Source organism: Magnolia sinica, chromosome 1 (genome assembly GCF_029962835.1).
Source record: "Magnolia sinica isolate HGM2019 chromosome 1, MsV1, whole genome shotgun sequence".
Taxonomy (NCBI): domain Eukaryota; kingdom Viridiplantae; phylum Streptophyta; class Magnoliopsida; order Magnoliales; family Magnoliaceae; genus Magnolia; species Magnolia sinica.
Genome location: NC_080573.1, coordinates 30,361,522 through 30,371,184, shown reverse-complemented (window position 1 = coordinate 30,371,184; position 9,663 = coordinate 30,361,522).

Sequence of the window (9,663 nt, the reverse complement as noted above, 5' to 3'; positions counted from 1 at the left end):
CCGAGCGAGGGAGAAACGGTGTAAGCTTAAATACCGTTGCGAAAATCTTGTGAAAGGATTCCCGATCTCGAGGATTTGGGGATCGGGAAGCATCCGTAAGTAGATTACAATCAAATCAAATCTCCTAATATTGGGGAGAGAATCCCTATATGGCGGGATCTTTCCTCTCCTATAAATGGGAGATACTCCAAGGGTGAAAGGTACGCAAAAACTCTCTTTTAAATCCTCTTAATACTATAAGACCCAGATTCCTAGCCTGACTTTGGCATCGGAGGGTCCCCTGCTTTAGCCAGGGTCTCCTTTGTCTTCTTCTTATGCAGGTACTCGAAGGTTTAAAGAGGGTGAACCAGATTTTTGCATCAACACATACTAACAGGAATAACGTTACGAATGATGTGCATGATATGTAAACATTATAGTGGGGCCTAGAAAAGGTATTAACGGTCAGCATTTTCATCCATTCAGCTTCCTCTCATGTAGCCTGCTGGAGTTTGGAATTCATTAATTTTCAGACATAAAGAGTCGCCTGGCACCATGGATTTGGAGGGATTTGAGGGGATCTCCGGTTGTTTGGCAACCTAAAGTAAATCAAGGCCTCACACCTTAATGAAAGGATTTCCAGAAAATTAATACATTTCTAGACTGATGAGGTCCACTGCACGTGAATTTAGACTTTTACACATGATTTTATATTATTCTGTGTGTTGCGGCCAACCTGAATCTTAGATTTTACTGAATTTAACATCTACGGTGAAAATATGACTGTGCATCACGGAGTGAATCATATGCATGTTTGCCGCCACGCAGCCATCAGTTAGCACAAAACACGCCTTCTGCGTGAGGTGAGGCTAGCGCAGTCTCTGTATCAGAGCCTTTTTTTTTGTTTTTTTTGTTTTTTTTTTCTTTTTGTTTTACGTGCAGATTATCCGTCGACCCGACCTGTATCAACTATTAGGTGGACCTATTACTGTCGGGCTTACTTGATGTATGTACCTTACATCCATGCCGTTTATCCATTTAGACAGCTCAGTTTTGCTGACGATGCAAGAAAAAAAAAAAAATAATAATAATAATAAATAATCCAAATATCGAGTACACCATACCCCATGAAATAATGGTGATTAATCCCCACCATTAAAAACTTCTTATGGCCTCTGGAATATTTATTTGCCATCCAACCCGTTGATAAGGAAGACCTGGATGAAGGGATCACACAAATATCAACTTGATTCAAAACTTTCGTGGCCCACAAAAAGTTTTTAGTTCTAAATCGCCATCACCACTGTCCATTTGGATCTGCTTATTTTTATTTTTTATTTTAATTTTATTTTTTAAATCTGACTTAAAATGAACTGTTAAAAGGGATGAACGGTTGTGGATGTTAGGTACATATATCAAGGTGGGCCCCACAGTTAGGGATCCACCAACCGATCTTGGTGGATCCCAATATCCAGTGCGTGCAAAGGTGGGCCACACCATAATGCACCAAATACGATTCACTCATTGGGTGGGAAACAATATTAAAATCAGTGGACAGAAAATGGTACGATTTGTTGTGCTGATGTGGCCCAGACAATGATGGATGAACTGATTTTTTTCATTTAGGGTGATCACAACGACCTGGTCCACCTTTTGCACGGATTGGATGTTCTCAATGCATCACATATTACTGGAGAAGGATGGTTATATCAGAAGACTGATACAGCCGCTGCATCTAATCATTTCGCATTAGTAGTTGGCCAAGCTTGTTCGTTGAATAAAGTCCGTTGATGATTTTCTGCTTGGTGGTCCATCTTCCTCATACCAATGTAGTCCAAATAACAAGTTCATTCGCCTAATGTTCAGGTTCCTATGTGTTCACCATCCAACCCTCCTGATGATTGGGACAGATCTCTCACACGTGTCGTAACTTGGCTCGTTATCCGCGACTAACCTCGTCCATATATCTCGCGGCGAATCATCGAAGCCTTTCTCCAGGATGGGGGCGACTGTACGGCGTCTTTGTCGCAGAGCCAGTAGCATCCTGTCATTGTGTGGTAATCCAGCCCATTGATCTGATGGGTCCCACATGGGGGATACTCGATATCCAAGATGGGAACCTGAAACTTTCATCAAACAGGCGGTTGAGAAAACAGTGAGCAATGGCACAGAATGGCCAAAAAATGGATGGCTAGGATCTAATGATTTCAAAGATTTTTGTGGCATCCCCGTCCTTCATATCAATGGCCCAGATCTGTACAGGGTGGGTGCAGTCTGAAAACTTTGCATCAGAAAACATCACAGGTTGGACGATCTTGTCCGTGTAAGAGGTTTCATTTTCAACCACGGACGATCTTGTCCGTATAAGAGGTTTCATTTTCAACCATCCATTTGACGGCCATGAATTGAGTGGCTAGGATTGTTTGATCGGTGTGAAGTTTGAGACATGATGCATCCAAAGTGGTTTATACAATTTAGACGTTTGGATTTGCGTGTACCATGCCATGTTGTGCGTGGGCAGTTGCCATATGATATAATGATGTATGAGCTGTGATAAAATAAAAGCACGTTGGAATCTAGCTTGAGAATTTTATTCCTCGAGGGAACATGAGATGATCTGCCAGAGTACGAAGAATTGTACTCATGCAGACGAATCTCTTCCAAGCTGGTGCGCATGCTCTCCGTCAAAGCCCATGCCAGTCATCGATCATGCAGTGTAGCATCTCAATCAAAGGCATTTTTGTCATTTAAGTAGCCTACTTTTCTTTCAAATAAGGATATTTTTGTTATTTTAATTCTGTCTTGAAGCAGCTCATTTCTCTATGTTGTGCACGGTAGCTCATGCAACAAAAGTGATGTGAGATCCCGTCTGTAATGCTTGTGTGACATTTACTTTATATTTTGTTATTTCATTGTTTGGATAAGTTCTGGCGGCGTCAGGATACAGATTCACTTACTTGATAAGTACGAAATCTTCATTACTTATGCTGATATTGAAATTTGTATATCTAATTAAATGCTGGAATAGAATATTTCAATCAATTGAGGTCAATTGATAATACTCTAGGTATATGAGATTACTCATTTGATAGTTTTGGAAAAGTTATTGAACATGAAAGCTTGATCGATTGAGATAATATGAAAAAATCTAATTAATTCTCTGGATACTTTTTAGTATGCTCTATCGATCGATTGATGGTTGCCCGATCGATGGTCAATCGATTGAAACTTAGATCGACGACGCCGCAATTTTATGTAATTGCACGATTTGTTTCCTATTCCAAGTGTAACACTATAAACGGGTGTAATTCAGGATTAGGTTTAATCTTAAGTGAAGGGAGGGTTGTTCTAGAGAAAGCTAGGGTTTTATTTCGTCGGTAAACATGACTTTTCCCAACGAAATATGATTTCGTCGGCAAAAGATTCCTGCCACGACCAAATATGTTCTCGCCACTATTTACAACAACGGCCCGAAAACTTTTACCGACGAAATTATTTATCGTCGGTGAAAACAAGTTTCCCGACGATTATTTTGTCGGTAAATGTAATTTTTCCCGAAGAATTGGTTCGTCGGAAAATATTGGAGATGCTATTTTTATTGACATTATACAATATCGTCGGTAAAAGTAACTTTCTACCGACGAAAGAAATTGTCGGTAAACATGACTTTCCCTGACGAAAGCATATTTTGTCGGCCAAAGATTCCCGCCATACTCAAATATGTTCTCGCCTGATGAGGGAGAGGCTATTTTTACCAATGTTATACAATATCGTCAATAAAGGTACTTTGTACCGACGAAAAAAATCGTCGGTAAAGGTAGCATATGATTTCACTTTTTGTTGTTGATCCCGGATGTTGAGTTGTAATTTTGTTTTTGGTGTAGTTAATAAGTATATTTGTATCTAAGATTATTTTTTAACAATTGATTGAATGTAAATATATATATATATATATATATATATATATATATATATATATATATATATATATATATATATATATATATATATATTTTGTTTTTATATCAAATGAGTGGAATTTTTTTTAATTTAAAAGTAATATTTAAATGATTTTTAATATCACATGAAAAAGAATATTGAGAAGTTTAAAAAATTTAACAATGTTTGAGAAAAATTTTGAAAACAAAATGATGCTTTTGAAGAAAAAAATCGGCATTTTGAAATTTTTGAGAAAAAATTAAAATATGAGAAAAATTTTGAGATTTTGAAAATAGAAATTCAGAATTTGTATTTTAAATTTTTTTTGAAATATTTTATAATAAAAATGATATTTTGTTAAAAGTTTTCAAAGAAAAATTAATAATAAAAAAATATACATTTTGAAAAACGGAAAATGAAATTTATCTGTGATTTTTTTTTTTATTACTAAATTATTAGGCACATCCACTAATTGAACCTTTAACCGTTTTTGGACAATCTAATCAGTCTAGATTGAAGAGTAAATAACTTCAGATGTTTAAATCAAATTTCACTCAAATTGTTGATCAATCTTGTCTGCCTAATATCTTTTTCATATGCAGCCTGATTGGGACGAGTAACTAGTCAAATTGAGTATTGATCAGTAAAATAAAGTGAATGGACCAGACATGTAAAATGGGCCAAATATTTTGACCAAAATTGTAACCTAACTTATTGACCTCGTGAGAACTTAAGAATTGATGTTTGTAAGTTTTGTGGGCCCCATCATAATGTGTGTCGAACATCAACATCGTGCATTTAATGTGTCCCCTTTAGGTTATGAGATATCTCAAAAATCATCCGTATACAAAACTCAGGTGGGCCATGCCATCTAAAACCATGTGAAGACATCCTAAAAAATATAAAAGCACTTGGTGGGGCCTACATGAGTTTTGGATGCGGCTGAAACTTAGTTTGACCCCTCATCCAAGTGGGACATACATAATGAGTGGGTTGGATACGTGAATCACATTTAGGCAGACCCAATATATGATTATGAATGTTTTAAGGAAACCTCTCACCACTACATTTAGGTTAGTTACTCATTACCCTTACCAAAGTAAACTCTGTGGGGTCCACCATTATTTATCTATTTTATCTAGTCCATTCATCAATGTTAACAGATAATTTGAGGTATAAAGAACAAAAAGGAAGCATATCCAAAGCTCAAGTGGACCACATCATAGGAAATAGTGTGATTGAACCTCTACCATTGAAAAATTATTGGAGGCTATAGAAGTCTTGGATCAAGCTGATGTTTGTGTTTTCTCTTCATTCATATCTTTTTGATATTATGAACAGGTTGGGTGGCAAATAAACATTACTGTGGGCCCAAGGAAGGTATCAACGGTGGAAATCATTATTCCACATTGTTTCGTGTGGCATGGTCTACTTGAGTTTTGGATTTACCAAAAATTTGGGATCAACCCACAATGTTTATCCATTTTTCGAGATCATTTTAGAGAATTATCCAAAAAGTAAATCATATCCAAAGATTAAATGGATCACACCACAAATAAGGGGAACGGATTGACTACTCCCCGTGACACCAGCCAATGGCTGGTGGTTGGTGCTCTGTGGGCCCCACCATGATGTATGTGTTTCATCTATGCCGTCCATCTATTTTTAAAGATCATCTTGTAGTATGAGACCAAAAATGAGTTATATCCCAATTTAAAATGGACCAAATTACAGGAAACAATATTGAATGAGCATCAACCATTAAAAACATTTTGGGGGCCATAAAAGTTTTGGATCGAGATGATTTTTGTTTTTCCCCTTCATTTAGGCTTGTATGACCTAATAAACAGATTGGATGTCAAATAAACAGTACAGTGGGCCTTAGGAGGATTTTAATGATGGATATCCAATCACTATTGTTTTCATGTGGTGTGGTCCACCTAAGATTTATATACCTCTCATTTTTGGAATAAATCCCTAAAATGATCTTTAAAAATGGATTAAATACATACATCATGGTGGGGCCCACAGAGCATCGACCACCAGCCACGGGGCTGGTGTCGGGGGGAATAGTGAGGCTAGCTAATGAAGTCAGCAAGTTTTGTGGGCCCCACCATGATGTATGTTTTGTATCCACATCTTCCATCCGTTTGGACAGATCATTTTAGGGCAATACCCAAAGAACGAGTTAAATCCAAATCTCCAGTGGACCCCATGGTTAAATCCATTCGGTAATAAGCTTATGTTTTAAACTGAAACGACTCCAGTGCCCATCCATCTCTCTTAGCCGCTCTCTCTCTCTCTCTCATTCTCGCTCTCTCTCTCTCTCTCTCTCTCTCTCTCTCTCTCTCTGCCTCTCCATCTCCCTCTCCCCCTCCCTCTCCGCTCTCTCTCCCTCTCCGCTCGCTCTGTCTCACTCTCTAGTTGTCGCTCTCTCTCTCTCTCTCTCATTGTCGCTCTCTCTCTCTCTCTCAATCTCAATACCGATTTAGGGATTTAACAACTTTTGGATTCCTGATTCGATGTGGATCCTTATTTAGGGATTTGGGGATTTCAAGGCACATTACTTCACATTGTTGAGGATTTAGGGACTGTAGGGATTTGGGAATTTTGGGGTAAAAGGTTTTTCTGATTTTCAAACTGTTTGGTGCTTGTTAGGAACCACTTACTGGGCTGATTTGTGGGCTAAATTGGCTCCTCTCTTTGGACATTCAGTGGTTCAAGTTGGTCCCACACGCTGGACTTTTTAATGGTCCAGATGGCTCCGTATGCTGTACCATTTAAGAGGCCAGATTAGGTCCACATGTTGAACCATTTAAGGGTCCAGATTGGGTGTCCCTTGGGTGTCAGTTTGAAGGTCCCAATTTGACGATTTTATACATCCAAACATTGAAACTGGACAGATTTGAAGGTCATTCTGCTATCAAATTTGGGTGATAATTTTCAAATTACAAGTGGACAGTTGCTGGACATCCATGAGTGGCCAATTCTGACCATTTTACAATAGTTGATTAATGGCTTAAAGTGGACCGGTTCAATGCCTCATCAAAGGGTTCATTTTAGATAGTTTTGAAGCATTCCAGCAGTGTCCCAATCGGACCAGTTTAACTTGACAGATTCAAGCACTAAAAAAAAAAACCACAATCCGAATGGGCTGTGTTGGGCAAGATGTTACATTCATCTGATGGAAAGGAGCGACGTGCATCAGGATAAATTCGGAAGCTCTTTCTTATTATTAATAGTTATTTTTTGTCCTCGAATGATAGTATAATACAACCAGTTAGCCATTTGTGAAACTTATCATAATAATAACCATATGATGTATGCTTTGTATGTTTATTGAGTTAACTTATATTGCAAGGTTATATCAAAATTTATGCAAATCCAGTGCTTTATATTGTGATGGCGTTGGAACTGATCTCGAACGTATGATCCGATTTTCAGCTTTATATTGTGGACATTTTTAGGAGGAATTTATTTATTTTTCTTACTCTTATGTTATTGTTGTGGATTTTTAGCTATTTTTGGTTTTATCGATTATTTTTAGGTAATTTTCTTAGGCTTTCATATGTTTTTGTATCTGATTATGAATCTATGATAGGATTTTGAGCAAAATTTGTCTGTTCTTTCTTTGAAAAGTATGACCAATCTTATAGCTAGTTCATAAAATCTCTCCTTCAATTTGATTTGTATGTAGTGGGTACACAAAAACTCTAAATGCACAACTCCATTTCATCCATTCTGCTCTAATTTTATGGCTAACATCTTTCTCAATCATTATTGTGAATTATCAATCCAAGATCAGATGCCCCATTTATGATTTGATATTTTTGTAAAAAGAAAAAAGAAATCTCTTATGTACCTTGGAGTTATTTGATACTCTAGAAGAGTATCATGGTTGATACTTAGCAGTTAGATGTCTCAAGCATCAAGTGAGTCCTAACATGATGATATGATCTAAAAAATCAGAACTATCAATTCATCAAATGGGCCATGCCATAGAAATAATGGACAATTATTTAAAAACCTCTGAATTCACATGGCTTGAACATGATGATTGCGTTAGCTTGAACTTTGGCTGCCCACTTTCATGGCGTAGAGACCCGAATGGATGGGTTGGATGGCATACACACAACATAGACTGTGGGAATGTATGTTTTTAAAGCTCAACATCCACCCTGGCGGGATGTAGGCCCCATGACAAGTGGTTGACATGAGCTTGGTAACTACATGGGTGGACCCTGGTTTGATCAAAAGGCAATGTGAGAGTCACTTAATTGGTACTGAGAGGACACACAAAACCCAAGTCCAGTAAGCCCATGGCCTCGAAAGCTCGGGTCTCACACGTGGGCGGGGGCTTCCGTGTGGATGGACAGGTCTCCACACACTTTTAAGGGCTTAAATTCATCCAGGAAATATAACCAAAGTCGCATTTTAAAAAGAAATTCCAAGAATACTCCTTAGTTATTTTTTGTCCACACATGGTAGTATAATACAATCAGTTAGCCCATTTTTGAAACTTATCATAATAATAACCATATGATGTATGCTTTGTATGTTTATTGAGTTGACTTATCTTGTAAGGTCATATCAAAATTTATGCAAATCCAGTGCTCACGTGAGTCACAATAGGAAAATACAAATTTGGGCAGTATGCTTAATATGTATTACATTTTTTTTCTTAAATTATTATTGTGACTTGTTAGTTTATAGTTGTGACTTATGATTGTGATTTGTAAGTTAGATAATTATTTACCCGTTTGAGGATTTTTATGTGTCCATACATAGATATGGTGTATTTTTGGTGGTATAGAAATTATTCAAATTGTCCCATTTTGGACAGTTCAAGGTTAGATGGATAGTATGCTTTCATATAATCTATTTAAATATTCATGCTTGATCCACGGTCTATCTCCTCGTTTCTCTCTAGATATGTTTCTTCCATTCCGTATCCAATGCCAAATATCTTACATTGCTTTAGATATTTGGCATCGAAATGTAACGTAAGATCAACTTATTTGGAGAGGCATGGGGATATCCTACCGAATTTTCGACGTGGATGCTTAAATGAGAATATGAAAGTATTACAATCTATCCAACCTTGAATGGGTAACTAATTTAGGATTTAATTATATTAGCTCGAAATTGATGGAGCAGACCTGGATGTGCGTTGGAGCTATCCAAATGTTGATCGGGGGTCCCTGTAAGGTGGGAACCGCTGTTATGACCATGATGAAGTTGTCCATTTCCTATGGATGACAATATGGGTGGCCTGGCCATTTGGATAGGCCTGTGTTTATGTATTAGCTCAAAATTGATGGAGTAGACCCGGATGTGCGTCGAAGCTATCCGGATGTTAAACAGGGGTCCCAGGAAGGTGAGAACTGCTGTTATGACCATGATGAAGCTGTCAATTTCCTATGGACAACAATATGGGTGGCCCGAACATTTGAACAGACCCGTGTTTATGTATTAGCTTGAAATTGATGGAGCAGACCCCAGTATAACCCTAAACCTAAACCTACACCTAAACCTATTCTCAAATCCCTAAACTTAAACCTAAACCTAATCTCGACTGTCACACCCCGAACTCGGAAACCGGGCTCACAAAATTTTCGATCACCGAATCCGGCGCTGAAAGCCTCCGTAGAACCCCATTCTCGGATCCCGGCACCCATTCACCAGGTTCCAATCCTGGGATACTACAAGGAGGGTTTCAAATCATCAGTCTGATTCATAATGAGC